Source organism: Procambarus clarkii, chromosome 2, assembly GCF_040958095.1.
Source record: "Procambarus clarkii isolate CNS0578487 chromosome 2, FALCON_Pclarkii_2.0, whole genome shotgun sequence".
Classification (NCBI taxonomy): domain Eukaryota; kingdom Metazoa; phylum Arthropoda; class Malacostraca; order Decapoda; family Cambaridae; genus Procambarus; species Procambarus clarkii.
The window spans coordinates 35,283,324-35,311,052 of record NC_091151.1 but is presented as its reverse complement, the minus strand read 5'-3'; positions in this window follow the sequence as shown (position 1 = coordinate 35,311,052).

The following is a 27,729-nucleotide window of genomic DNA, read 5'->3' as shown; positions in this document are numbered from 1 at the left end:
TTAAAATCCTTAAATATGGTAATATAGTGACTTTTTTCACGTTATTCATGCAGTTTGATTTTACGTATATATATTCGTTTTTCCAATATTTCTATACTACTTCATGTTTTCTCACGATATGTGATTTGGCCTTCAAATCTCAGAATTTTCAAATTTTGCATTTTTAAGCAAGTTTTCTTGCATTTTCTTTTGTACTAAAAATCATCGAATTTAGCAATATTTTGACCTTTATCATCCCTTTTTCCTTTATGTGATTTAAACAAAATATCATCGAATTAGGCAATATTTTGCCGTTTTTCCACGTTTTTGTGAATTTTCAGTATATTGTTATTAATTCATTAAATATACGATAAAAATTAAGCAAGCACATAATTGATGAGAAAAAACCCTTAAATACTTCATTTTCAATCATCTATTTGTTTCTCATTAAAATACTGAGTAAGATATTGAAAAGGGGAGAAGTTCTGTTTTTATTGCATATATGGACGTTTCAGCCGGATTAAAGCCGTTTTACGTGTACATCTTCCATCGGTAATATAAACGGAAAATCAGGAACATTTTAGTTAATTCTAATGAAAACACATTGATTTTTATCATTTGTATTGGAAGCAACATCTTTATACGTCTTTTCTAGGGTCTAAAAAATACGCAACGTCGCTCTATGATTCGAAGATAAAATCCTCAAATTTGGTATAATAATGACTTTTTTCACGTTTTTCATGTAGTTTGATTTTACGTATATATATTCATTTTTACCCATATTTCGATACTATTTCATGTAGTATCACGATATGTGCTTTGGCCTTCAAATCTCAGATTTTCGCATAAAATTGCATTTTAAGCAAGTTTTCTTGCATTTTGTTTCGTACTAAAAATCATTGAATTTAGCAATATTTTGACGTTTATCATCCCCTTTTCCTTTATGTGATATAAACAAAATATCATCGAATTAGGCAATATTTTGCTGTTTTTCCACGTTTTTGTGAACTTTCAGTTTATTGTTATTAATTCATTAAAAATACGATAAAAATTATGCAAACACATAATTGATTAGAAATTAACCTTAAAAACTTAATTTTCAATCAACTATTTGTTTCTCGTTAAAATACTGAGTAAGATATTGGAAAGGGGAGAAGTTCTGTTTTTATTGCATATATCGACGTTTCAGCCGGATTAGAGCGGTTTTACGTGTACATCTTCCATCGGTAATATAAACGGAAAATCAGGAACATTTTAGTTAATTCTAATGAAAACACATTGATTTTTTATCATTTGTATTAGAAACAACATTGTCATATGTCTTTTCTTGGATCTAAATAATACGAAACCTCGCTCTATGATTTGAAGTTAAAATCCTCAAATATGGTAATATAGTGACTTTTTTCACGTTATTCATGTAGTTTGATTTTCCGTATATATATTCGTTTTTACCAATATTTCGATACTACTTCAAGTTTTCTCACGATATGTAATTTGGCCTTCAAATCTCAGAATTTTCAAATTTTGCATTTTTAAGCAAGTTTTCTTGCATTTTGTTTCGTACTAAAAACCATCGAATTAAGCAATATTTTGATGTTTATCATCCCCTTTTCCTTTATGTGATATAAACAAAATATCATCGAATTAGGCAATATTTTGCTGTTTTTCCACGTTTATGTGAACTTTCAGTTTATTGCTCTTAATTCATTAAAAATACGATAAAAATTATGCAAACACATAATTTATTAGAAATTAACCTTAAAAACTTAATTTTCAATCAACTATTTGTTTCTCGTTAAAATACTGAGTAAGATATTGGAAAGGGGAGAAGTTCTGTTTTTATTGCATATATCGACGTTTCAGCCGGATTAGAGCCGTTTAACGTGTACATCTTCCATCGGTAATATAAACGGAAAATCAGGAACATTTTAGTTAAATCTAATGAAAACACATTGATTTTTATCATTTGTATTTGAAACAACATTGTCATATGTCTTTTCTTGGATCTAAATAATACGAAACCTCGCTCTATGATTTGAAGTTAAAATCCTTAAATATGGTAATATAGTGACTTTTTTCACGTTATTCATGTAGTTTGATTTTACGTATATATATTCGTTTTTCCAATATTTCTATACTACTTCATGTTTTCTCACGATATGTGAATTGGCCTTCAAATCTCAGAATTTTCAAATTTTGCATTTTTAAGCAAGTTTTCTTGCATTTTCTTTTGTACTAAAAATCATCGAATTTAGCAATATTTTGACCTTTATCATCCCTTTTTCCTTTATGTGATTTAAACAAAATATCATCGAATTAGGCAATATTTTGCCGTTTTTCCACGTTTTTGTGAATTTTCAGTTTATTGTTATTTATTCATTAAATATACGATAAAAATTAAGCAAACACATAATTGATGAGAAAAAACCCTTAAATACTTTATTTTCAATCATCTATTTGTTTCTCGTTAAAATAGTGAGTAAGATATTGAAAAGGGGAGAAGTTCTGTTTTTATTGCATATATCGACGTTTCAGCCGGATTAGAGCCGTTTTACGTGTACATCTTCCATCGGTAATATAAACGGAAAATCAGGAACATTTTAGTTAATTCTAATGAAAACACATTGATTTTTATCATTTGTATTGGAAGCAACATCTTTATACGTCTTTTCTAGGGTCTAAAAAATTCGCAACGTCGCTCTATGATTCGAAGATAAAATCCTCTAATTTGGTATAATAATGACTTTTTTCACGTTTTTCATGTAGTTCGATTTTACGTATATATATTCATTTTTACCCAGATTTCGATACTATTTCATGTAGTATCACGATATGTGCTTTGGCCTTCAAATCTCAGATTTTCGCATAAAATTGCATTTTAAGCAAGTTTTCTTGCATTTTGTTTCGTACTAAAAATGATCGAATTCAGCAATATTTTGACGTTTATCATCCCCTTTTCCTTTATGTGATATAAACAAAATATCATCGAATTAGGCAATATTTTGCTGTTTTTCCACGTTTTTGTGAACTTTCAGTTTATTGCTCTTAATTCATTAAAAATACGATAAAAATTATGCAAACACATAATTGATTAGAAATTAACCTTAAAAACTTAATTTTCAATCAACTATTTGTTTCTCGTTAAAATACTGAGTAAGATATTGGAAAGGGGAGAAGTTCTGTTTTTATTGCATATATCGACGTTTCAGCCGGATTAGAGCCGTTTTACGTGTACATCTTCCATCGGTAATATAAACGGAAAATCAGGAACATTTTAGTTAAATCTAATGAAAACACATTGATTTTTATCATTTGTATTTGAAACAACATTGTCATATGTCTTTTCTTGGATCTAAATAATACCAAACCTCGCTCTATGATTTGAAGTTAAAATCCTTAAATATGGTAATATAGTGACTTTTTTCACGTTATTCATGCAGTTTGATTTTACGTATATATATTCGTTTTTCCAATATTTCTATACTACTTCATGTTTTCTCACGATATGTGATTTGGCCTTCAAATCTCAGAATTTTCAAATTTTGCATTTTTAAGCAAGTTTTCTTGCATTTTCTTTTGTACTAAAAATCATCGAATTTAGCAATATTTTGACCTTTATCATCCCCTTTTCCTTTATATGATTTAAACAAAATATCATCGAATTAGGCAATATTTTGCCGTTTTTCCACGTTTTTGTGAATTTTCAGTATATTGTTATTAATTCACTAAATATACGAAAAAAATTAAGCAAACACACAATTGATGAGAAAAAACCCTTAAATACTTCATTTTCAATCATCTATTTGTTTCTCGTTAAAATACTGAGTAAGATATTAAAAAGGGGAGAAGTTCTGTTTTTATTCCATATATCGACGTTTCAGCCGGATTAGAGCCGTTTTACGTGTACATCTTCCATCGGTAATATAAACGGAAAATCAGGAACATTTTAGTTAATTCTAATGAAAACACATTGATTTTTATCATTTGTATTGGAAGCAACATCTTTATACGTCTTTTCAAGGGTCTAAAAAATACGAAACGTCGCTCTATGATTCGAAGTTAAAATCCTCAAATTTGGTGTAATAATGACTTTTTTCACGTTTTTCATGTAGTTTGATATTACGTATATATATTCATTTTTACCAATATTTCGATACTATTTCATGTAGTATCACGATATGTGATTTGGCCTTCAAATCTCAGAATTTTCAAATTTTGCATTTTTAAGCAAGTTTTCTTGCATTTTGTTTCGTACTAAAAATCATCGAATTCAGCAATATTTTGACGTTTATCATCCCCTTTTCCTTTAAGTGATATAAACAAAATATCATTGAATTAGGCAATATTTTGCTGTTTTTCCACGATTTTGTGAACTTTCAGTTTATTGCTCTTAATTCATTAAAAAAACGATAAAAATTATGCAAACACATAATTGATTAGAAATTAACCTTCAAAACTTAATTTTCAATCAACTATTTGTTTCTCGTTAAAATACTGAGTAAGATATTGGAAAGGGGAGAAGTTCTGTTTATATTGCATATATCGACGTTTCAGCCGGATTAGAGCGGTTTTACGTGTACATCTTCCATCGGTAATATAAACGGAAAATCAGGAACATTTTAGTTAATTCTAATGATAACACATTGATTTTTTATCATTTGTATTAGAAACAACATTGTCATATGTCTTTTCTTGGATCTAAATAATACGAAACCTCGCTCTATGATTTGAAGTTAAAATCCTCAAATATGGTAATATAGTGACTTTTTTCACGTTATTCATGTAGTTTGATTTTCCGTATATATATTCGTTTTTACCAATATTTCGATACTACTTCAAGTTTTCTCACGATATGTGATTTGGCCTTCAAATCTCAGAATTTTCAAATTTTGCATTTTTAAGCAAGTTTTCTTGCATTTTGTTTCGTACTAAAAATCATCGAATTTAGCAATATTTTGACGTTTATCATCCCCTTTTCCTTTATGTGATATAAACAAAATATCATCGAATTAGGCAAAATTTTGCTGTTTTTCCACGTTTTTGTGAACTTTCAGTTTATTGCTCTTAATTCATTAATTATACGATAAAAATTATGCAAACACATAATTGATTAGAAAATAACCTTAAATACTTCATTTTCAATCATCAATTTGTTTCTCGTTAAAATACTGAGTAAGATATTGAAAAGGGGAGACGTTCTGTTTTTATTGCATATATCGACGTTTCTGCCGGATTAGAGCCGTTTTACGTGTACATCTTCCATCGGTAATATAAACGGAAAATCAGGAACATTTTAGTTAATTCTAATGAAAACACATTGATTTTTATCATTTGTATTTGAAACAACATTGTCATATGTCTTTTCTTGGATCTAAATAATACGAAACCTCGCTCAATGATTTGAAGTTAAAATCCTCAAATATGGTAATATAGTGACTTTTTTCAAGTTATTCATGTAGTTTGATTTTACGTATTCGTTTTTTATTCGTATTCGTTTTTTTTTTTTAAATTCGTTTTTACCAATATTTCTATACAACTTCATGTTTTCTCACGATATGTGATTTGGCCTTCAAATCTCAGAATTTTCAAATTTTGCATTTTAAGCAAGTTTTCTTGCATTTTCTTTTGTACTAAAAATCATCGAATTTAGCAATATTTTGACCTTTATCATCCCTTTTTCATTTATGTGATTTAAACAAAATATCATCGAATTAGGCAATATTTTGCCGTTTTTCCACGTTTTTGTGAATTTTCACTTTATTGTTATTAATTCATTAAATATACGATAAAAATTATGCAAACACATAATTGATCAGAAAATTACCTTAAATACTTCATTTTCAATCATCTATTTGTTTCTCGTTAAAATACTGAGTAAGATATTGAAAAGGGGAGAAGTTCTGTTTTTATTGCATATATCGACGTTTCAGCCGGATTAGAGCCGTTTTACGTGTACATCTTCCATCGGTAATATAAACGGAAAATCAGGAACATTTTAGTTAATTCTAATGAAAACACATTGATTTTTATCATTTGTATTGGAAGCAACATCTTTATACGTCTTCTCTAGGGTCTAAAAAATACGAAACGTCGCTCTATGATTCGAAGTTAAAATCCTCAAATTTGGTATAATAATGACTTTTTTCACGTTTTTCATGTAGTTTGATATTACGTAAATATATTCATTTTTGCCAATATTTCGATACTATTTCATGTAGTATCACGATATGTGCTTTGGCCTCCAAATCTCAGATTTTCGTATAAAATTGCATTTTAAGCAAGTTTTTTTGCATTTTGTTTCGTACTAAAAATCATCGAATTCAGCAATATTTTGACGTTTATCATCCCCTTTTCCTTTATGTGATATAAACAAAATATCATCGAATTAGGCAATATTTTGCTGTTTTTCCACGTTTTTTGAACTTTCAGTTTATTGCTATTAATTCATTAAATATATGATAAAAATGATGCAAACGCATAATTGATTAGAAATTAACCTTAAACACTTCATTTTCAATCAACTATTTGTTTCTCGTTAAAACACTGAGTAAGATCTTGGAAAGGGGAGTAGTTCTGTTTTTATTGCATATATTGACGTTTCAGCTGGATTAGAGCGGTTTTCCGTGTACATCTTCCATCGGTAATATAAACGGAAAATCAGGAACATTTTAGTTAATTCTAATGAAAACACATTGATTTTTATCATTTGTATTTGAAACAACATTGTCATATGTCTTTTCTTGGATCTAAATAATACGAAACCTCGCTCTATGATTTAAAGTTAAAATCCTCAAATATGGTAATATAGTGACTTTTTTTACGTTATTCATGTAGTTTGATTTCACGTATATATAATCGTTTTTACCAATATTTCTATACTACTTCATGTTTTCACACGATATGTGATTTGGCCTTCAAATCTCAGAATTTTCAAATTTTGCATTTTAAGCAAGTTTTCTTGCATTTTCTTTTGTTCTAAAAATCATCGAATTTAGCAATATTTTGACCTTTATCATCCCTTTTTCCTTTATGTGATTTAAACAAAATATCATCGAATTAGGCAATATTTTTGCCGTTTTTCCACGTTTTTGTGAATTTTCACTTTATTGTTATTAATTCATTAAATATACGATAAAAATTATGCAAACGCATAATTGATCAGAAAATTACCTTAAATACTTCATTTTCAATCATCTATTTGTTTCTCGTTAAAATACTGAGTAAGATATTGAAAAGGGGAGAAGTTCTGTTTTTATTGCATAAATCGACGTTTCAGCCGGATTAGAGCCGTTTTACGTGTACATCTTCCATCGGTAATATAAACGGAAAATCAGGAACATTTTAGTTAATTCTAATGAAAACACATTGATTTCGTTTATTTGCTTCCAATACAAATTTGCCGTTTTTCCACGATTTTGTGAATTTTCAGTTTATTGTTATTAATTCATTAAATATACGATAAAAATTATGCAAACACATAATTGATCAGAAAACAACCTTAAATACTTCATTTTCAATCATCTATTTGTTTCTCGTTAAAATACTGAGTAAGATATTGAAAAGGGGAGAAGTTCTGTTTTTATTGCATATATCGACGTTTCAGCCGGATTAGAGCCGTTTTACGTGTACATCTTCCATCGGTAATATAAACGGAAAATCTGGAACATTTTAGTTAATTCTAATGAAAACACATTGATTTTTATCATTTGTATTGGAAGCAACATCTTTATACGTCTTTTCTAGGGTCTAAAAAATGCGAAACGTCGCTTTATGATTCGAAGTTAAAATCCTCAAATTTGGTATAATAATGACTTTTTTCACGTTTTTCATGTAGTTTGATATTACGTATATATATTCATTTTTACCAATATTTCGATACTATTTCATGTAGTATCACGATATGTGCTTTGGCCTTCATATCTCAGGTTTTCGCATAAAATTGCATTTTAAGCAAGTTTTCTTGCATTTTGTTTCGTACTAAAAATCATCGAATTCAGCAATATTTTGACGTTTATCATCCCCTTTTGCATCACTTTCCCTTCTGCATCACTTTCTTAAGCCGTCTTCATCCCTCTCTTCGTCTTCTGCATCACTCTCTTGAGCCTCTGTATCATTCTCTTGAGCCTCTGCATCCCTCTCTTAAGCCGCTACATCATTCTCTTGAACCTCTGCATCACTCTCTTGAGCCTCTGCATCACTCGCTTAAGAGAGGGATGCCGAGGCTCCAAAAAGTGATACAGAGGCTCAAGAGAGTGATGAAGAGGCTTAGGAGAATGATGCAGAGGCTCAAGAGAGGGATGCAGAGGCTGAAGAGTATGATGCAGAGGCTAAAGTCAGTGATGCTGAGGCTTAGGAGGATGATGCAGAGGCTCAAGAGAGGGTTGCGGAGCCTGAAGAGAGTGATGCAGAGGCTAAAGAGTGTGATGCAGAGGTTTAAGAGAGTGATGCAGAGGTTTAAGAAATGGATACAGAGGCTCAAGAGAGTGATGCAGAGGCTTAAGAGAGTGATGCAGAGGCTCAAGAGAGTGATGCAGAGGCTTAGGAGAATGATGCAGAGGCTCAAGTCGTAATTTCAAACTGCGAATACGTGCCGAGAGCCAGAATTTGACCCCAAAATAAGGCTCCAGGGACGAATTTGGGATGTTTGGGATATTTTGAAACGTGCAGGTGGGGGGGGGTTGGACAAAATGTGACCCATCGCCGCTCTCAGTAATTGGCATATTTTCGTTATAAAAAGTCGAAATTTCAAACAGTGAATACGTGCAGAGAGCCCGAATTTGGCTTCAAAATATGGCTCAAGCGTAGTATTTGGAATGTTTTGGATATTTTGCAAACTGCCGGGGGGTTTGGGCAAAATGTGACCCATCGCTGCTTTCAGTAATTGGCTTATTTTCAAGCGTCAAATTTGGGAAGTTTGGGATAAAAAGTCATAATTTCAAACTGCGAATACGTGCAGAGAGCCAGAATTTAGCTCCAAAATAATTCTCAAGGTTCAAATTTAGGATGTTTGGGATATTTTGAAAATTGCTGGGAAGGTTTGGGGCAAAATTTGATCCATCGCCGCTTTCGGTAATTGGCATATTTTCGGTATGAAAAGTCGTAATTTCAAATTGCGAATACATGCAGAAAGCCAAAATTTGGCTCCTAAATAGGGCTCAAGCGTCGAATTTGGGATGTTTGGGATATTTTGAAAACTGCAGAAAGGGTTTGGGCAAAATGTGATCCATCGCCGCTTTCAGTAATTGTCATGTTTTCGGTATAAAAAGTCGTAATTTCAAACAGCGAATACGTTGAGAGAGCCAGAATTTAGCTCCAAAATAATTCTCAAGGGTCAAATTTGGGATGTTTGGGATATTTCGAAAACTGCAGGGAAGGTTTGGGCAAAATGTGATCCATCGCCGCTCTCAGTAATTGGCATATTTTCGGTATAAAAAGTCGTAATTTCAAACTGCGAATACGTGCAGAGAGCCAGAATTTGGCTCCAAATTATGGCTAAAGCGTTGAATTTGGGATTTTTGGGATATTTTGAAAACTGCAGAGAGGGTTTGCGCAAAATGTGATCCATCGCCGCTTTCAGTAATTGGCATATTTTCGGTATAAAAAGTCGTAATTTCAAACAGCGAATAAGCGCAGAAAGTCAGAATTTGATTCCAAAATATGGCTCAAAGGTCGAATTTGGCATGTTTGGGATATTTTGCAAACTGCAGGGGGGTTTGGGCAAAATGTGACCCATCGCTTCTTTCAGTAATTGGCATATTTTCAAACGACAAATTTGGGATGTTTAGGATAAAAAGTCGTAATTTCAAACTGCGAATACATGCAGAAAAGCCAAACGTTGGCTCCAAAATATGGCTCAAGGGTCGAATTGGGGATGTTTGGGATATTTTGAAAACTGCAGGGATGGCCTGGGCAAAATGTGATCCATCGCCGCACTCAGTAATTGGCATATTTTCGGTATAAAATGAAATAATTTCAAACTGCGAACACGTGCAGAGACCCCGAATTTGGCTCCAAAATATGGCTCAAGCGTCAAATTGGGGATGTTTTGGATATTTTGAAAACTGTAGGGAGGGTTTAGGCATAATGTTATCCATCGCCGCTTACAGTAATTGTCATGTTTTCGGTATAAAAAGTCGTAATTTCAAACTGAGAATACGTGCAGAGAGCCACAATTTGGCTCCAAATTATGGCTAAAGCGTTGAATTTGGGATGTTTGGGATATTTTGAAAACTGCAGGGAGGGTTCGGGCAAAATGTGATCCATCGCCGCTTTCAGTAATTGGCATATTTTCGGTATAAAAAATCGTAATTTCAAACAGCGAATAAGCGCAGAAAGCCAGAATTTGGCTCCAAAATATGGCTCAAAGGTCGAATTTGGCATGTTTGGGATATTTTGCAAACTGCAGGGGGGGTTGGGCAAAATGTGACCCATCGCTTTTTTCAGTAATTGGCATATTTTCAAGCGACAAATTTGGGATATTTAGGATAAAAAGTCGTAATTTCAAACTGCGAATACTTGCAGAGAGCCAGAATTTGGCTCCAAAATAATTCTCAATGGTCGAATTTGGGATGATTGGGATATTTTGAAAAATACAAGGAAGGGGTATGGGCAAAATGTGACCTATCACCGCTCTCAGTAATTCACATAGTATCGGGTATCTTCTTGAGGTTATCTTGAGATGATTTCGGGGCTTTTTAGTGTCCCCGCGGCCCGGTCCTCGACCAGGCCTCCACCCCCAGGATGCAGCCCGTGACAGCTGACTAACTCCCAGGTGCCTATTTTACTGCTAAGTAACAGGGGTAAAATAGGTACCTGGGAGTTAGTCAGCTGTCACGGGCTGCTTCCTGGTTGTGGAGACCTGGTCGAGGACCGGGCCGCGGGGACACTAAAAAGCCCCGAAATCATCTCAAGATAACCTCAAGAAGATAACCGATACTATGTGAATTACTGAGAGCGGCGATAGGTCACATTTTGCCCATACCCCTTCCTTGTAGTTTTCAAAATATCCCAATCATCCCAAATTCGACCATTGAGAATTATTTTGGAGCCAAATTCTGGCTCTCTGCAAGTATTCGCATTTTGAAATTACGACTTTTTATCCTAAATATCCCAAATTTGTCGGTACAAATAGTCGTAATTTCAAACTGCGAATATGTCCAGAGAGCCGCAATTTGACTCCAAAATTTTGCTCAAGGGTTGAATTTGGGATGTTGGGGATATTTTTAAAACTGCAGGGGGGTTTGGGCAAAATGTGACCCATCCCCGCTCTCAGTAATTGGCATATTTTCGGTATAAAATGACTTAATTTCAAACTGCGAATACGTGCAGAGAGCCAGAACTTGGCTCCAAAATATGGCTCAAACGTCGAATTTGGGATGTTTGGAATATTTTGAAAACTGCCGGGGGGGGGGGGGGTTTGGGGTTTGGGCGAAATGTGACCAATCGCTGCTTTCAGTAATTGACATATTTTCGGTATAAAATGTCGTAATTTCAACCTACAAATATGTGCAGAGAGCCAGAATTTTGTTCCAAAATATGGCTCATGGGTCGAATTAGGGATGCTTGGGATATTTTGAAAACTGCAGGAAGGGTTTGGGAAAAATGTGACCCATCGCCGCTCTCAGTAATTGACATATCTTCGGTGTTTAAATTAGTAATTTCAAACTGCGAATATGTGCAGAGAGCCAGAATTTGGCTCCAAAATATGGCTCAAGCGTCGAATTTGGGATGTTTGGGATATTTTGAAAACTGCAGGGACGAATTTATGCAAAATGGGATCCATCGTCGCACTCAGTAATTGTTATATTTTCGGTATAAAATGTCGTAATTTCAAACTGCGAATACGTTCAGAGAGCCCGCATTTAGCTCCAAAATAATTCTCATTGGTCGAATTTGGGATGTTTCGGATATATTGAAAACTGTAGGGGGGTTTGAGCAAAATGTGACCAATCGTCGCAATCAGTAATTGGCATATTTTCGGTATAAAATGACGTAATTTCAAACTGCGAATACGTGCAGAGAGCGAGAATTTGGCTCCAAAATATGGCTCAAGCGTAGAATTTGGGATGTTTGGGATATTTTGAAAACTTCAAGGGCGGCTTTATGCAAAATGGGATCCATCTCCGCACTCAGTAATTGGCATATTTTCGGTAGAAAATGAAATAATTTCAAACTGCTAATACGTGAAGAGAGCCCGAATTTGGCTCCAAAATTTGGCTCAAGCGTCGAATTTTGGATATTTTGGATATATTGAAAACTGCAGGGAGGGTTTTGGCAAAATGTGATCCATTGCCGCTTTCAGTAATTGTCATGTTTTCATTATAAAATGTCGTAATTTCAAACAGCGAATACGTGCAGAGAGCCAGAATTTGGCTCAGGCTGAAGAGAATGATGCAGAGGCTTAAGAGAGGGATGAAGAGACTCAGAGAGTGATGCAGAGGCTCAAGACAGGGGATGCAGAGGCTTAAGAAAGGGATGAAGAGACTCAAAAGAATGATGCAGAGGCTCACGACAGGGATGCAGAGGCTTAAGAGAGTGATGCAAAGGCTCAAGAGAGGGATGCAGAGGCTCATGAATGGGATGCAGAGGCTCAAGTGAGGGATTGAGAGGCTTAGGAAAATGATGCAGAGGCTCAAGAGAGGGATGCAGAGGCTCAAGAGAGTGATGCAGAGGCCCAAGAGAGTGATGCAGAGGCTCCAGAGAGTGATGCAGAGGCTAAAGAGAGAGATGCAGAAACTTAAGAGAGTGATGCAGACGCTTAAGAGAGGGATGCAGAGGCTCCAAAAAGTGGTGCAGAGGCTCAAGAGAGTGATGAAGAGGCTTAGGAGAATGATGCAGAGGCTCAAGAGAGGGATGCAGAGGCTGAAGAGTATGATGCAGAGGCTAAAGTGAGTGATGCTGAGGCTTAGGAGGATGATGCAGAGGCTCAATTGAGGGTTGCGGAGCCTGAGGAGAATGATGCAGAGGCTAAAGAGAGTGATGCAGAGGTTTAAGAGAGTGATGCAGAGGCTTAAGAAATGGATACAGAGGCTCAAGAGAGTGATGCAGTGGCTTAAGAGAGTGATGCAGAGGCTCAGGAGAGTGATGCAGAGGGTTTGGAGAATGATGCAGAGGCTGAAGAGAGGGTTGCGGAGGCTGAAGAGAGTGATGCAGAGGCTAAAGAGAGTAATGCAGAGGTTTAAAAGAGTTATGCAGAGGCTTAAGAAATGGATACAGAGGCTCAAGAGAGTGATGCAGAGGCTTAAGAGAGTGATGCAGAGGCTCAAGAGAGTGATGCAGAGGCTCAAGAGAATGATGTAGCGGCTTAAGAGAGGGATGCAGAGGGTCAAGAGAATGATACAGAGGCTCACGAGAGTGATGCAGAAGACGAAGAGAGGGATGAAGACGGCTTAAGAAAGTGATGCAGAAGCTCAAGAGAGTGATGCAGAGGATCAAGAGAGGGAAGCAGAGGCTTAAGAGAGTGATGCAGAGGTTGAAGTGAGTGATTCAGAGGCTTACGAGAGTGATGCAGAGAATCATGAGAGTTTTGCAGAGACTCGAGAGAGTTATGCAGAGGCCTCAAGAGAGTGATTCAGAGGCTTAAGAGAGTGACGCAGAGGATTAGGAGAGGGATGCAGAGGCTCAAGGGAGTAATGCAGAGGCTCAAGAGAGTGAGGCAGAGGCTTGAGAGAGGGATGCAGAGGCTCAAGAGAGGGAAGCAGAGGCTCAAGTGAGGGATGCAGAGGCACAAGAGAGGAATGCAGAGGCTCTTGAGAGTGATGCAGAGGCTCAAGAGAGGGATGCAGAGGCTTAAGAGAGTGATGCAAAGGCTCAAGAGAGGGATGCAGAGGCTCATGAGAGGGATGCAGGAGTTCAAGAGAGGGATGCAGAGGCTCAAGAGAGTGATTCAGAGGCTTAAGAAAGTGAGGCAGTGGATTAGGAGAGGGATGCAGAGGCTCAAGGGAGTAATGCAGAGGCTCAAGAGAGTGATGCAGAGGCTTGAGAGAGGGATGCAGAGGCTCAAGAGAGGGAAGCAGAGGCTCAAGTGAGGGATGCAGAGGCACAAGAGAGGAATGCAGAGGCTCTTGAGAGTGATGCAGAGGCTCAAGAGAGGGATGCAGAGGCTTAAGAGAGTGATGCAAAGGCTCAAGAGAGGGATGCAGAGGCTCATGAGAGGGATGCAGGAGTTCAAGAGAGGGATGCAGAGGCTCAAGAGAGTGATTCAGAGGCTTACGAGAGTGAAGCAGAGGCTTAAGAGAGGGAAGCGATAAAAATTATGCAAACACATAATTGATCAGAAAATTACCTTAAATACTTCATTTTCAATCATCTATTTGTTTCTCGTTAAAATACTGAGTAAGATATTGAAAAGGGGAGAAGTTCTGTTTTTATTGCATATATCGACGTTTCAACCGGATTAGAGCCGTTTTACGTGTACATCTTCCATCGGTAATATAAACGGAAAATCTGGAACATTTTAGTTAATTCTAATGAAAACACATTGATTTTTATTATTTGTATTGGAAGCTACATCTTTATACGTCTTTTCCTGGGTCTAAAAAATACGAAACGTCGCTTTATGATTCGAAGTTAAAATCCTCAAATTTGGTATAATAATGACTTTTTTCACGTTTTTCATGTAGTTTGATATTACGTATATATTTTCATTTTTACCAATATTTCGATACTATTTCATGTAGTATCACGATATGTGCTTTGGCCTTCATATCTCAGAATTTTCAAATTTTGCCTTTTTAAGCAAGTTTTCTTGCATTTTCTTTTGTACTAAAAATCATCGAATTTAGCAATATTTTGACCTTTATCATCCCTTTTTCCTTTATGTGATTTAAACAAAATATCATCGAATTAAGCAATATTTTGCCGTTTTTCCACGTTTTTGTGAATTTTCAGTTTATTGTTATTAATTCATTAAATATACGATAAAAATTATGCAAACACATAATTGATGAGAAAATAACCTTAAATACTTCATTTTCAATCATCTATTTCTTTCTCGTTAAAATACTGAGTAAGATATTGAAAAGGGGAGAAGTTCTGTTTTTATTGCATATATCGACGTTTCAGCCGGATTAGAGCCGTTTAACGTGTACATCTTCCATCGGTAATATAAACGGAAAATCAGGAACATTTTAGTTAATTCTAATGAAAACACATTGATTTTTATCATTTGTATTGGAAGCAACATCTTTATACGTCTTTTCTAGGGTCTAAAAAATACGAAACGTCGCTCTATGATTCGAAGTTAAAATCCTCAAATTTGGTATAATAATGACTTTTTTCACGTTTTTCATGTAGTTTGATATTACGTATATATATTCATTTTTACCAATATTTCGATACTATTTCATGTAGTATCACGATATGTGCTTTGGCCTTCATATCTCAGGTTTTCGCATAAAATTGCATTTTAAGCAAGTTTTCTTGCATTTTTTTTCGTACTAAAAATCATCGAATTCAGCAATATTTTGACGTTTATCATCCCCTGTTCCTTTATGTGATATAAACAAAATATCATCGAATTAGGCAATATTTTGCTGTTTTTCCACGTTTTTGTGAACTTTCAGTTTATTGCTCTTAATTCATTAAAAATACGATAAAAATTATGCAAACACATAATTGATTAAAAATTAACCTTAAACACTTAATTTTCAATCAACTATTTGTTTCTCGTTAAAATACTGAGTAAGATATTGGAAAGGGGAGAAGTTCTGTTTTTATTGCATATATCGACGTTTCAGCCGGATTAGAGCGGTTTTACGTGTACATCTTCCATCGGTAATATAAACGGAAAATCAGGAACATTTTAGTTAATTCTAATGAAAACACATTGATTTTTATAATTTGTATTTGAAACAACATTGTCATATGTCTTTTCTTGAATCTAAATAATACGAAACCTCGCTCTATGATTTGAAGTTAAAATCCTCAAATATGGTAATATAGTGACTTTTTTCACGTTATTCATGTAGTGTGATTTTTACGTATATATACTCGTTTTTACCAATATTTCGATACTACTTCATGTTTTCTCACGATGTGTGATTTGGCCTTCAAATCTCAGAATTTTCAAATTTTGCATTTTTAAGCAAGTTTTCTTGCATTTTCTTTTGTACTAAAAATTATCGAGTTTAGCAATATATTGACCTTTATCATCCCCTTTTCCTTTATGTGATTTAAACAAAATATTATAGAATTAGGCAATATTTTGCCGTTTTTCCACGTTTTTGTGAATTTTCAGTTTATTGTTATTAATTCATTAAATATACGATAAAAATTATGCAAACACATAATTGATCAGAAAATAACCTTAAATACTTCATTTTCAATCATCTATTTGTTTCTCGATAAAATACTGAGAAAGATATTGAAAAGGGGAGAAGTTCTATTTTTATTGCATATATCGACGTTTCAGCCGGATTAGAGCCGTTTTACGTGTACATCTTCCATCGGTAATATAAACGGAAAATCAGGAACATTTTAGTTAATTCTAATGAAAACACATTGATTTTTATCATTTGTATTGGAAGCAACATCTTTATACGTCTTTTCAAGGGTCTAAAAAATACGAAACGTCGCTCTATGATTCGAAGTTAAAATCCTCAAATTTGGTATAATAATGACTTTTTTCACGTTTTTCATGTAGTTTGATATTACGTATATATATTCATTTTTACCAATATTTCGATACTATTTCATGTAGTATCACGATATGTGATTTGGCCTTCAAATCTCAGAATTTTCAAATTTTGCATTTTTAAGCAAGTTTTCTTGCATTTTGTTTCGTACTAAAAATCATCGAATTTAGCAATATTTTGACGTTTATCATCCCCTTTTCCTTTATGTGATATAAACAAAATATCATCGAATTAGGCAATATTTTGCTGTTTTTCCACGTTTTTGTGATCTTTCAGTTTATTGCTCTTAATTCATTATATATACGATAAAAATTATGCAAACACATAATTGATTAGAAAATAACCTTAAATACTTCATTTTCAATCATTTATTTGTTTCTCGTTAAAATACTGAGTAAGATATTGAAAAGGGGAGAAGAGGCTCGAGAGAGTTAGGCTTAGGAGAGTGAGAAGAGGCTTAGGAGAGTGACGCAGAGGCTGAAGAGAGTGTTACAGAGGCTCAAGAGAGGGATGAAGAGGCTCAAGAGAGTAATGCAGAGACTCAAGAGAGGGATGCAGAGGCTCAAGAGAGTGATGCAGAGGCTTAAGAGAGGGATGCAGGGGCTCAAGAGGCTCAAGTGAGGGATGCAGAGGCACAAGAGAGAAATGCAGAGGCTCTTGAGAGTGATGCAAAGGCTCAAGAGAGGGATGCAGAGGCTTAAGAGAGTGATGCAAAGGCTCAAGAGAGGGATGCAGAGGCTCATGAGAGGGATGCAGGAGTTCATGAGAGGGATGCAGAGGCTCAAGAGAGTGATTCAGAGGCTTACGAGAGTGAAGCAGAGGCTTAAGAGAGTGATGCAGAGGCTTAAGAGAGGGATGCAGAGGCTCAAGCGAGGGGTGCAGAGGCTCAAGAAAGGGATGCAGAGGCTCAAGAGAGGGATGCAGAGGCTCAAGTGAGGGATGCAGAGGCACAAAAGAGGGATGCAGAGGCTTAGGAGAGTAATGCAAAGGCTCAGGAGAGGGATGCAGAGGCTCATGAGAGGGATGCAGGAGTTCAAGAGAGTAATGCAAAGGCTCAAGAGAGGGATGCAGAGGCTCATGAGAGGGATGCAGGAGTTCAAGAGAGGGATGCAGAGGCTCAAGAGAGTGATTCAGAGGCTTACGAGAGTGAAGCAGAGGCTTAAGAGAGGGAAGCAGAGGCTCAAGTGAGGGATGCAGAGGCAGAAGAGAGAAATGCAGAGGCTCTTGAGAGTGATGCAAAGGCTCAAGAGAGGGATGCAGAGGCTTAAGAGAGTGATGCAAAGGATCAAGAGAGGGATGCAGAGGCTCATGAGAGGGATGCAGGAGTTCAAGAGAGGGATGCAGAGGCTCAAGAGAGTGATTCAGAGGCTTACGAGAGTGAAGCAGAGGCTTAAGAGAGTGATGCAGAGGCTTAAGAGAGGGATGCAGAGGCTCAAGCGAGGGGTGCAGAGGCTCAAGAAAGGGATGCAGGGGCTCAAGAGAGTGATGTAGAGGCTCAAGTGAGGGATGCAGAGGCACAAAAGAGGGATGCAGAGGCTTAGGAGAGTAATGCAAAGGCTCAGGAGAGGGATGCAGAGGCTCATGAGAGGGATGCAGGAGTTCAAGAGAGTAATGCAAAGGCTCAAGAAAGGGATGCAGACGATTAAGAAAGTGATGCAGAGGCTAAAAAAAAGGATGCAGAGGCTTAAGAGAGTGATGTAGAGGCTGAAGAAAGTGTTGCAGAGGCTTAAGAGAGGGAAGCAGAGGCTCAAGAGAGTGATGCAAAGGCTCAAGGGTGTGGTGCAGAGGCTAAAGAGAGTGTTGCAGAGGCTTAAGAGAGGGATGCAGAGGCTCAAGAGAGTGATGCAAAGGCTCAACAGAGTGATGCATAGGCTTAAGAGAGGGATGTAGAGTCTCAAGAGAGGGATGCAGAGGCTCAAGAGAGGGATGCAGAGGTTTAAGAGAGTGATGCAGAGGCTTAAGAGAGGGATGCAGAGGCTCAAGAGAGGGATGCAGAGGCTGAAGAGAGAGATGCAGAGGCTTAAGAGAGTGATGCAGAGGTTCAAGAGAGTGATGCAGAGGCACAAGAGAATGATGTAGAGGCTTAAGAGAGAAAGGCAGAGGCTCAAGAGAATGATGCAGGGGCTCAAGAGAGTGATGCAGAGGCTTAGGAGACGGATGCAGAGGATCAAGAGAGTGATGCAGAGGCTTAAGAGAGGAATGCAGAGGCTGAAGAGAATGATGCAGAGGCTTAAGAGAGGGATGCTGAGGCTGAAGAGAATGATGCAGAGGCTAAAGAGAGGGATGCAGAGGTTCAAGAGAGAGACGGAGAGGCTCAAGAGAGTGATGCAGAGGCTGAACAGAGTGATGCAGAGGCTTAAGAGAGGGATGCAGAGGCTCAAGAGAGAGACGGAGAGGTTTACGAGAGTGATGCAGAAGCTTAAGAGAGTGATGCAGAGGCTTAAGAGAGGGATGCAGAGGCTCAAGAGAGGGATGCAGAGGCTCAAGTGAGGGAAGCAGAGGCACAAGATAGGGATGCAGAGGCTCTTGAGAGTGACGCAGAGGCTCAAGAGAGGGATGCAGAGGCTTTAGAGAGTGATGCAAAGGCTCAAGTGAAGGATGCAGAGGCTCATGTGATGGATGCAGGAGTTCAGGAGAGTGATGCAGAGGCTCTAGAGAGGGATGCAGAGGCTCAAGTGAGGGATGAAGAGACACAAGAGAGGGATGCAGAGGCTCCTGTGAGTGATGCAGAGGCTCAAGATAGTGATGCAGAGGCTCAAGAGAGGGATGCAGCGGCTCAAAGAGTGATGCAGAGGCTCAAGAGAGTGATTCAGAGGCTTACGAGAGTGATGCAGAGGATTAAGAGAGTGATGCAGAGGCTCAAGAGAGTGATGCAGAGAATCAAGAGAGGGAAGCAGAGGCTTAAGAGAGTGATGCAGAGTCTGAAGAGAGTGATGCAGAGGCTCTAGAGAGTGATGCAGAGGCTCATGAGAGTGATTCAGAGGCTTACGAGAGTGATTCAGAGAATCAAGAAAGTGATGCAGAGGCTCGAGAGAGTTAGGCAGAGGCCTCAAGAGAGGGATGTATATTTAATGAATTAATAACAATAAACTGAAAATTCACAAAAACGTGGAAAAACGGCAAAATATTGCCTAATTCGATGATATTTTGTCTAAATCACATAAAGGAAAAAGGGATGATAAAGGTCAAAATATTGCTAAATTCGATGATTTTTAGAACAAAAGAAAATGCAAGAAAACTTGCTTAAAATGCAAAATTTGAAAATTCTGAGATTTGAAGGCCAAATCACATATCGTGAGAAAACATGAAGTAGTATAGAAATATTGGTAAAAACGAATATATATACGTAAAATCAAACTACATGAATAACGTAAAAAAAGTCACTATATTTCCATATTTGAGGATTTTAACTTTAAATCATAGAGCGAGGTTTCGTATTATTTAGATCCAAGAAAAGACATATGACAATGTTGTTTCAAATACAAATGATAAAAATCAAGGTGTTTTCATTAGAATTAACTAAAATGTTCCTGATTTTCCGTTTATATTACCGATGGAAGATGTACACGGAAAACCGCTCTAATCCGGCTGAAACGTCAATATATGCAATAAAAACAGAACTTCTCCCCTTTCCAAGATCTTACTCAGTGTTTTAACGAGAAACAAATAGTTGATTGAAAATGAAGTGTTTAAGGTTAATTTCTAATCAATTATGCGTTTGCATCATTTTTATCATATATTTAATGAATTAATAGCAATAAACTGAAAGTTCAAAAAACGTGGAAAAACAGCAAAATATTGCCTAATTCGATGATATTTTGTTTATATCACATAAAGGAAAAGGGGATGATAAACGTCAAAATATTGCTGAATTCAATGATTTTTAGTACGAAACAAAATGCAAAAAAACTTGCTTAAAATGCAATTTTATACGAAAATCTGAGATTTGGAGGCCAAAGCACATATCGTGATACTACATGAAATAGTATCGAAATATTGGCAAAAATGAATATATTTACGTAAGATCAAACTACATGAAAAACGTAAAAAAAGTCATTATTATACCAAATTTGAGGATTTTAACTTCGAATCATAGAGCGACGTTTCGTATTTTTTAGACCCTAGAAAAGACGTATAAAGATGTTGCTTCCAATACAAATGATAAAAATCAATGTGTTTTCATTAGAATTAACTAAAATGTTCCTGATTTTCCGTTTATATTACCGATGGAAGATGTACACGTAAAACGGCTCTAATCCGGCTGAAACGTCGATATATGCAATAAAAACAGAACTTCTCCCCTTTTCAATATCTTACTCAGTATTTTATCGAGAAACAAATAGATGATTGAAAATGAAGTATTTAAGGTTATTTTCTGATCAATTATGTGTTTGCATAATTTTTATCGTATATTTAATGAATTAATAACAATAAACTGAAAATTCACAAAAACGTGGAAAAACGGCAAAATATTGCCTAATTCGATAATATTTTGTTTAAATCACATAAAGGAAAAGGGGATGATAAAGGTCAAAATATTGCTAAACTCGATAATTTTTAGTACAAAAGAAAATGCAAGAAAACTTGCTTAAAAATGCAAAATTTGAAAATTCTGAGATTTGAAGGCCAAATCACATATCGTGAGAAAACATGAAGTAGTATCGAAATATTGGTAAAAACGAATATATATACGTAAAATCACACTACATGAATAACGTGAAAAAAGTCACTATATTACCATATTTGAGGATTTTAACTTCAAATCATAGAGCGAGGTTTCGTATTATTTAGATCCAAGAAAAGACATATGACAATGTTGTTTCAAATACAAATGATAAAAATCAATGTGTTTTCATTAGAATTAACTAAAATGTTCCTGATTTTCCGTTTATATTACCGATGGAAGATGTACACGTAAAACCGCTCTAACCCGGCTGAAACGTCGATATATGCAATAAAAACAGAACTTCTCCCCTTTCCAATATCTTACTCAGTATTTTAACGAGAAGCAAATAGTTGATTGAAAATTAAGTGTTTAAGGTTAATTTCTAATCAATTATGTGTTTGCATAATTTTTATCGTATTTTTAATGAATTAAGAGCAATAAACTGAAAGTTCACAAAAACGTGGAAAAACAGCAAAATATTGCCTAATTTGATGATATTTTGTTATATCACATAAAGGAAAAGGGGATGATAAACGTCAAAATATTGCTGAATTCGATGATTTTTAGTACGAAGCAAAATGCAAGAAAACTTGCTTAAAATGCAATTTTATGCGCAAATCTGAGATTTGAAGGCCAAAGCACATATCGTGATACTACATGAAATAGTATCGAAATATTGGTAAAAATGAATATATATACGTAATATCAAACTACATGAAAAACGTGAAAAAAGTCATTATTATACCAAATTTGAGGATTTTAACTTCGAATCATAGAGCGACGTTTCGTATTTTTTAGACCCTAGAAAAGACGTATAAAGATGTTGCTTCCAATACAAATGATAAAAATCAATGTGTTTTCATTAGAATTAACTAAAATGTTCCTGATTTTCCGTTTATATTACCGATGGAAGATGTACACGTAAAACGGCTCTAATCCGGCTGAAACGTCGATATATGCAATAAAAACAGAACTTCTCCCCTTTTCAATATCTTACTCAGTATTTTAACGAGAAACAAATAGATGATTGAAAATGAAGTATTTAAGGTTATTTTCTAATCAATTATGTGTTTGCATAATTTTTATCGTATAATTAATGAATTAAGAGCAATAAACTGAAAGTTCACAAAAACGTGGAAAAACAGCAAAATATTGCCTAATTCGATGATATTTTGTTTATATCACACAAAGGAAAAGGGGAAGATAAACGTCAAAATATTGCTAAATTCGATGATTTTTAGTACGAAACAAAATGCAAGAAAACTTGCTTAAAAATGCAAAATTTGAAAATTCTGAGATTTGAAGGCCAAATCACATATCGTGAGAAAACGTGAAGTAGTATCGAAATATTGGTAAAAACGAATATATATACGGAAAATCAAACTTCATGAATAACGTGAAAAAAATCACTATATTACCATATTTGAGGATTTTAACTTCAAATCATAGAGCGATGTTTCGTATTATTTAGATCCAAGAAAAGACATATGACAATGTTGTTTCTAATACAAATGATAAAAAATCAATGTGTTTTCATTAGAATTAACTAAAATGTTCCTGATTTTCCGTTTATATTACCGATGGAAGATGTACACGTAAAACCGCTCTAATCCGGCTGAAACGTCGATATATGCAATAAAAACAGAACTTCTCCCCTTTCCAATATCTTACTCAGTATTTTAACGAGAAACAAATAGTTGATTGAAAATTAAGTTTTTAAGGTTAATTTCTAATCAATTATGTGTTTGCATAATTTTTATCGTTTTTTTAATGAATTAAGAGCAATAAACTGAAAGTTCACAAAATCGTGGAAAAACAGCAAAATATTGCCTAATTCAATGATATTTTGTTTATATCACATAAAGGAAAAGGGGATGATAAACGTCAAAATATTGCTGAATTCGATGATTTTTAGTACGAAACAAAATGCAAGAAAACTTGCTTAAAATGCAATTTTATGCGAAAATCTGAGATTTGAAGGCCAAAGCACATATCGTGATACTACATGAAATAGTATCGAAATATTGGTAAAAATGAATATATATACGTAATATCAAACTACATGAAAAACGTGAAAAAAGTCATTATTATACCAAATCTGAGGATTTTAACTTCGAATCATAGAGCGACGTTGCGTATTTTTTAGACCCTAGAAAAGACGTATAAAGATGTTGCTTCCAATACAAATGATAAAAATCAATGTGTTTTCATTAGAATTAACTAAAATGTTCCTGATTTTCCGTTTATATTACCGATGGAAGATGTACACGTAAAACGGCTCTAATTCGGCTGAAACGTCGATATATGCAATAAAAACAGAACTTCTCCCCTTTTCAATATCTTACTCAGTATTTTAACGAGAAACAAATAGATGATTGAAAATGAAGTATTTAAGGTTATTTTCTAATCAATTATGTGTTTGCATAATTTTTATCGTATATTTAATGAATTTAGAGCAATAAACTGAAAGTTCACAAAAACGTGGAAAAACAGCAAAATATTGCCTAATTCGATGATATTTTGTTTATATCACATAAAGGAAAAGGGGATGATAAACGTCAAAATATTGCTAAATTCGATGATTTTTAGTGCGAAACAAAATGCAAGAAAACTTGCTTAAAAATGCAAAATTTGAAAATTCTGAGATTTGAAGGCCAAATCACATATCGTGATTCTACATGAAATAGTATCGAAATATTGGTAAAAATGAATATATATACGTAATATCAAACTACATGAAAAACGTGAAAAAAGTCGTTATTATTCCAAATTTGAGGATTTTAACTTCGAATCATAGAGCGACGTTTCGTATTTTTTTCGTTTTTCGAAAAGTCGTTTTTCAAACTGCGAATACGTGCAGAAAGCCAGAATTTGGCTCCAAAATCCAAAATCCAAGGGTCGAATTTAGGATGTTTGGGATATTTGAAAACTGCAAGAGGGTTTGGGCAAAATGTGACGCATCGCTGCTTTCAGTAATTGGCATATTTTCAGTATAAAAAGTCGTAATTTCAAACTGCGAATACGTGCAGAGAGCCAGAATTTGACTCCAAAATAAGGCTCCAGGGTTCAATTTGGGATGTTTTGGATGGTTTGAAACGTGTAGGGGGGGGGGGGGGGCTATGGGCAAAATGTGACCCATCGCGTCTTTTAGTAATTAACATATTTTCGGTATAAAATGTCGTAATAAAATGTCAAAATATTGCTTAATTCGATGATTTTTAGTACGAAACATAATGCAAGAAAACTTGCTTAAAATGCAATATTATGCGAAAATCTGAGATTTGAAGGCCAAATCAAATATCGTGATACTACATGAAATAGTATCGAAATATTGGTAAAAATGAATATATTTACGTAGTATCAAACTACATGAAAAACGTGAAAAAGTCATTATTATGCCAAATTTGAGGATTTTAACTTCGAATCATAAAGCGACGTTTCGTATTTTTTAGACCCTAGAAAAGACGTATAAAGATGTTGCTTCCAATACAAATGATAAAAATCAATGTGTCTTCATTAAAATTAACTAAAATGTTCCTGATTTTCGGTTTATATTACCGATGGAAGATGTACACGTAAAACCGTTCTACTCCGGCAGAAACGTCGATATATATGCAATAAAAACAGAAATTCTCCCCTTTTATATATCTTACTCAGTATTTTAACGAGAAACAAATAGATGATTGAAAATTAAGTATTTAAGGTGATCTGATCAATTATGTGTTTGCATCATTTTTATCGTATATTTAATGAAATAATATCAATAAACTGAAAATTCACAAAAACGTTGAAAAACGGCAAAATATTGCCTAATTCGATTATATTTTGTTTAAATCACATAAAGGAAAAGGGGATGATAAAGGTCAAAATAATGCTAAATTCGATGATTTTTAGTACAAAACAAAATGCAAGAAAACTTGCTTTAAAATGCAAAATTTGCGAAATTTTGAGATTTGATGGCCAAATCACATATCGTGAGAAAACATGAAATATTATCGAAATATTGGTAAAATGAATATATTTACGTAATATCAAACTACATGAAAAACGTGAAAAAATTTTTTTCACGATTTATCAATATCATTAGGGATATTATGGAAACTGTAGAGAGGGTTTTTGCAAAATGTGATCCATCGTTGCTTTAAGTAATTCGCATATTTTCGGTATAAAAGTCGTAATTTCAAACTGGTAATACATGCTAAGAGCCAGAATTTGGCTCCAAAATTTGGCTCAAGCGTCGAATTTGGCATGTTTGCAATATTTTGAAAACTGCAGGGAGGGTTTGGGCAAAATGTGATCCATCACCGCTCTCAGTAAATGGCATATTTTTGGTATAAAAAGACGTAATTTCAAACTGCGAATACGTGCAGAGAGCCCGAATTTGGCTTCAAAATATGGCTCAAGCGTCGAATTCGGGATATTTGGGATATTTTGAAAACTGCAGGGGAGGGGGGCAAAATGTGACCTATCGCTTATTTTAGTAATTGACAAATTTTCGGTATAAAATGTCGTAATTTCAAACTGCGAATATGAGCAGAGAGCCAGAATTTGCCTCCAAAATATGGCTCAAGGGTCGAATTTTGGATGTTTAGGATAATTTGAAAACTGCAGAGAGGGTTTCGGCAAAATGTGATCCATCGCCGCTTTCAGTAATTGGCATATTTTCGGAATAAAAAGTCGTGATTTCAAATTGCGAATACGTGCAGAGAGCCCAAATTTGGCTACAAAATATGGCTCAAGCTTCGAATTTGGGATGTTTGGGATATTTTGAAACCTGCAGGGAAGGTTTGGGCAAAATGTGATCCATCGCTGCTTTCAGTAATTGTCATGTTTTCGGTATAAAAAATCGTAATTTCAGACAGCGAATACGCGCAGAAAGCCAGAATTTGGCTCCAAAAGATGGCTCAAGGGTCGAATTTGGGATGTTTGGGATATTTTGCAAACTGCAGGGGGGTTTGGGCAAAATGTGACCCATCGCTTTTTTCAGTAATTGGCATATTTTCAAGCGTCAAATTTGGGATGTTTGGGATAAAAAGTCGTAATTTCAAACTGCGAATACGTGCAGAGAACCAGAATTTGGCTCCAAAATAATTCTCAAGGTCAAATTTGGGATGTTTGGGATATTTTAAAAACTGCATGGAAGGTTTGGGTAAAATGTGATCCATCGCTGCTCTCAGTAGGTGGCATATTTTCGGTAAAAAAATTCGTAATTTCAAACTGCAAATACGTGCAGAGAGCCAGAATTTGGCTCCAAAATACGGCTCATGGGTCGAATTTGGAATGTTTGGGATAATTTGATAACTGCAGAGAGGGTTTCGTCAAAATGTGATCCATCGCTGCTTTCAGTAATTGGCATATTTTCGGTATAAAAAGTCGTAATTTCAAACAACGAATACATGCAGAAAGCCAAAATTTGGCTCCAAAATATGGCTCAAGAGTCAAACTTGGGATGTTTGGGATATTTTGAAAACAGCAGGGATGGCTTGGGCAAAATGTGATCCATCGCTGCACTCAGTAATTGGCATATTTTCGATATAAAATGTCATAATTTCAAAGTGCTAATACGTGCAGAGAGCCCGAATTTTGCTCCAAACTATGACTCAAGCGTCGAATTTGGGATGTTTGAGATATATTTAAAACTGCAGGGAGGGTTTGGGCAAAATGTGATCCATTGCCGCTTTCAGTAATTGTAATGTTTTCGTTATAAAATGTCGTAATTTCAAACAGCGAATACGTGCAGAGTGCCAGAATTTGGCTCCAAAATATAGCTCATGGGTCGAATTTGGGATGATTGGGATATTTTGCAAACTGCCGGGGGGTTTGGGCAAAATGTGACCCATCGCTGCTTTCAGTAATTAGCTAATTTTCAAGCGTCAAATTTGGGATGTTTGGGATAAAAACTCATAATTTCAAACTGCGAATACATGCAGAGAGCCAGAATTTAGCTCCAAAATAATTCTCAAGGGTCGAATTTGGGATGTTTGGGATATTTTGAAAACTACAGGGAAGGTTTGGGCAAAATGTGATCCATCGCCGCTCTCAGTAATTGGCATATTTTCGGTATAAAAACTTGTAATTTCAAACTGCGAATACGTGCAGAGAGCTAGAATTTGGCTCCAAAATATGGCTCAAGCGTTGAATTTGGGATGTTTGGGATATTTTGGAAACAGCCGGGAGGGTTTGGGAAAAAAAGTGATCCATCGCAGGTTTCAGTAATTGGCATATTTTCGGTATAAAAGTCGTAATTTCAAACTGGGAATACATGCAGAGAACCAGAATTTGGCCCCAAAATATGGCTCAAGCGTCGCATTTGGGATGTTTGCTATATTTTGAAAACTACAGGGAGGGTTTGGGCAAAATATGATCCATCGCTGCTCTCAGTAAATGGCATATTTCCGGTATAAAAAGACGTAATTTCAAACTGCGAATAGGTGCAGAGAGCCCAAATTG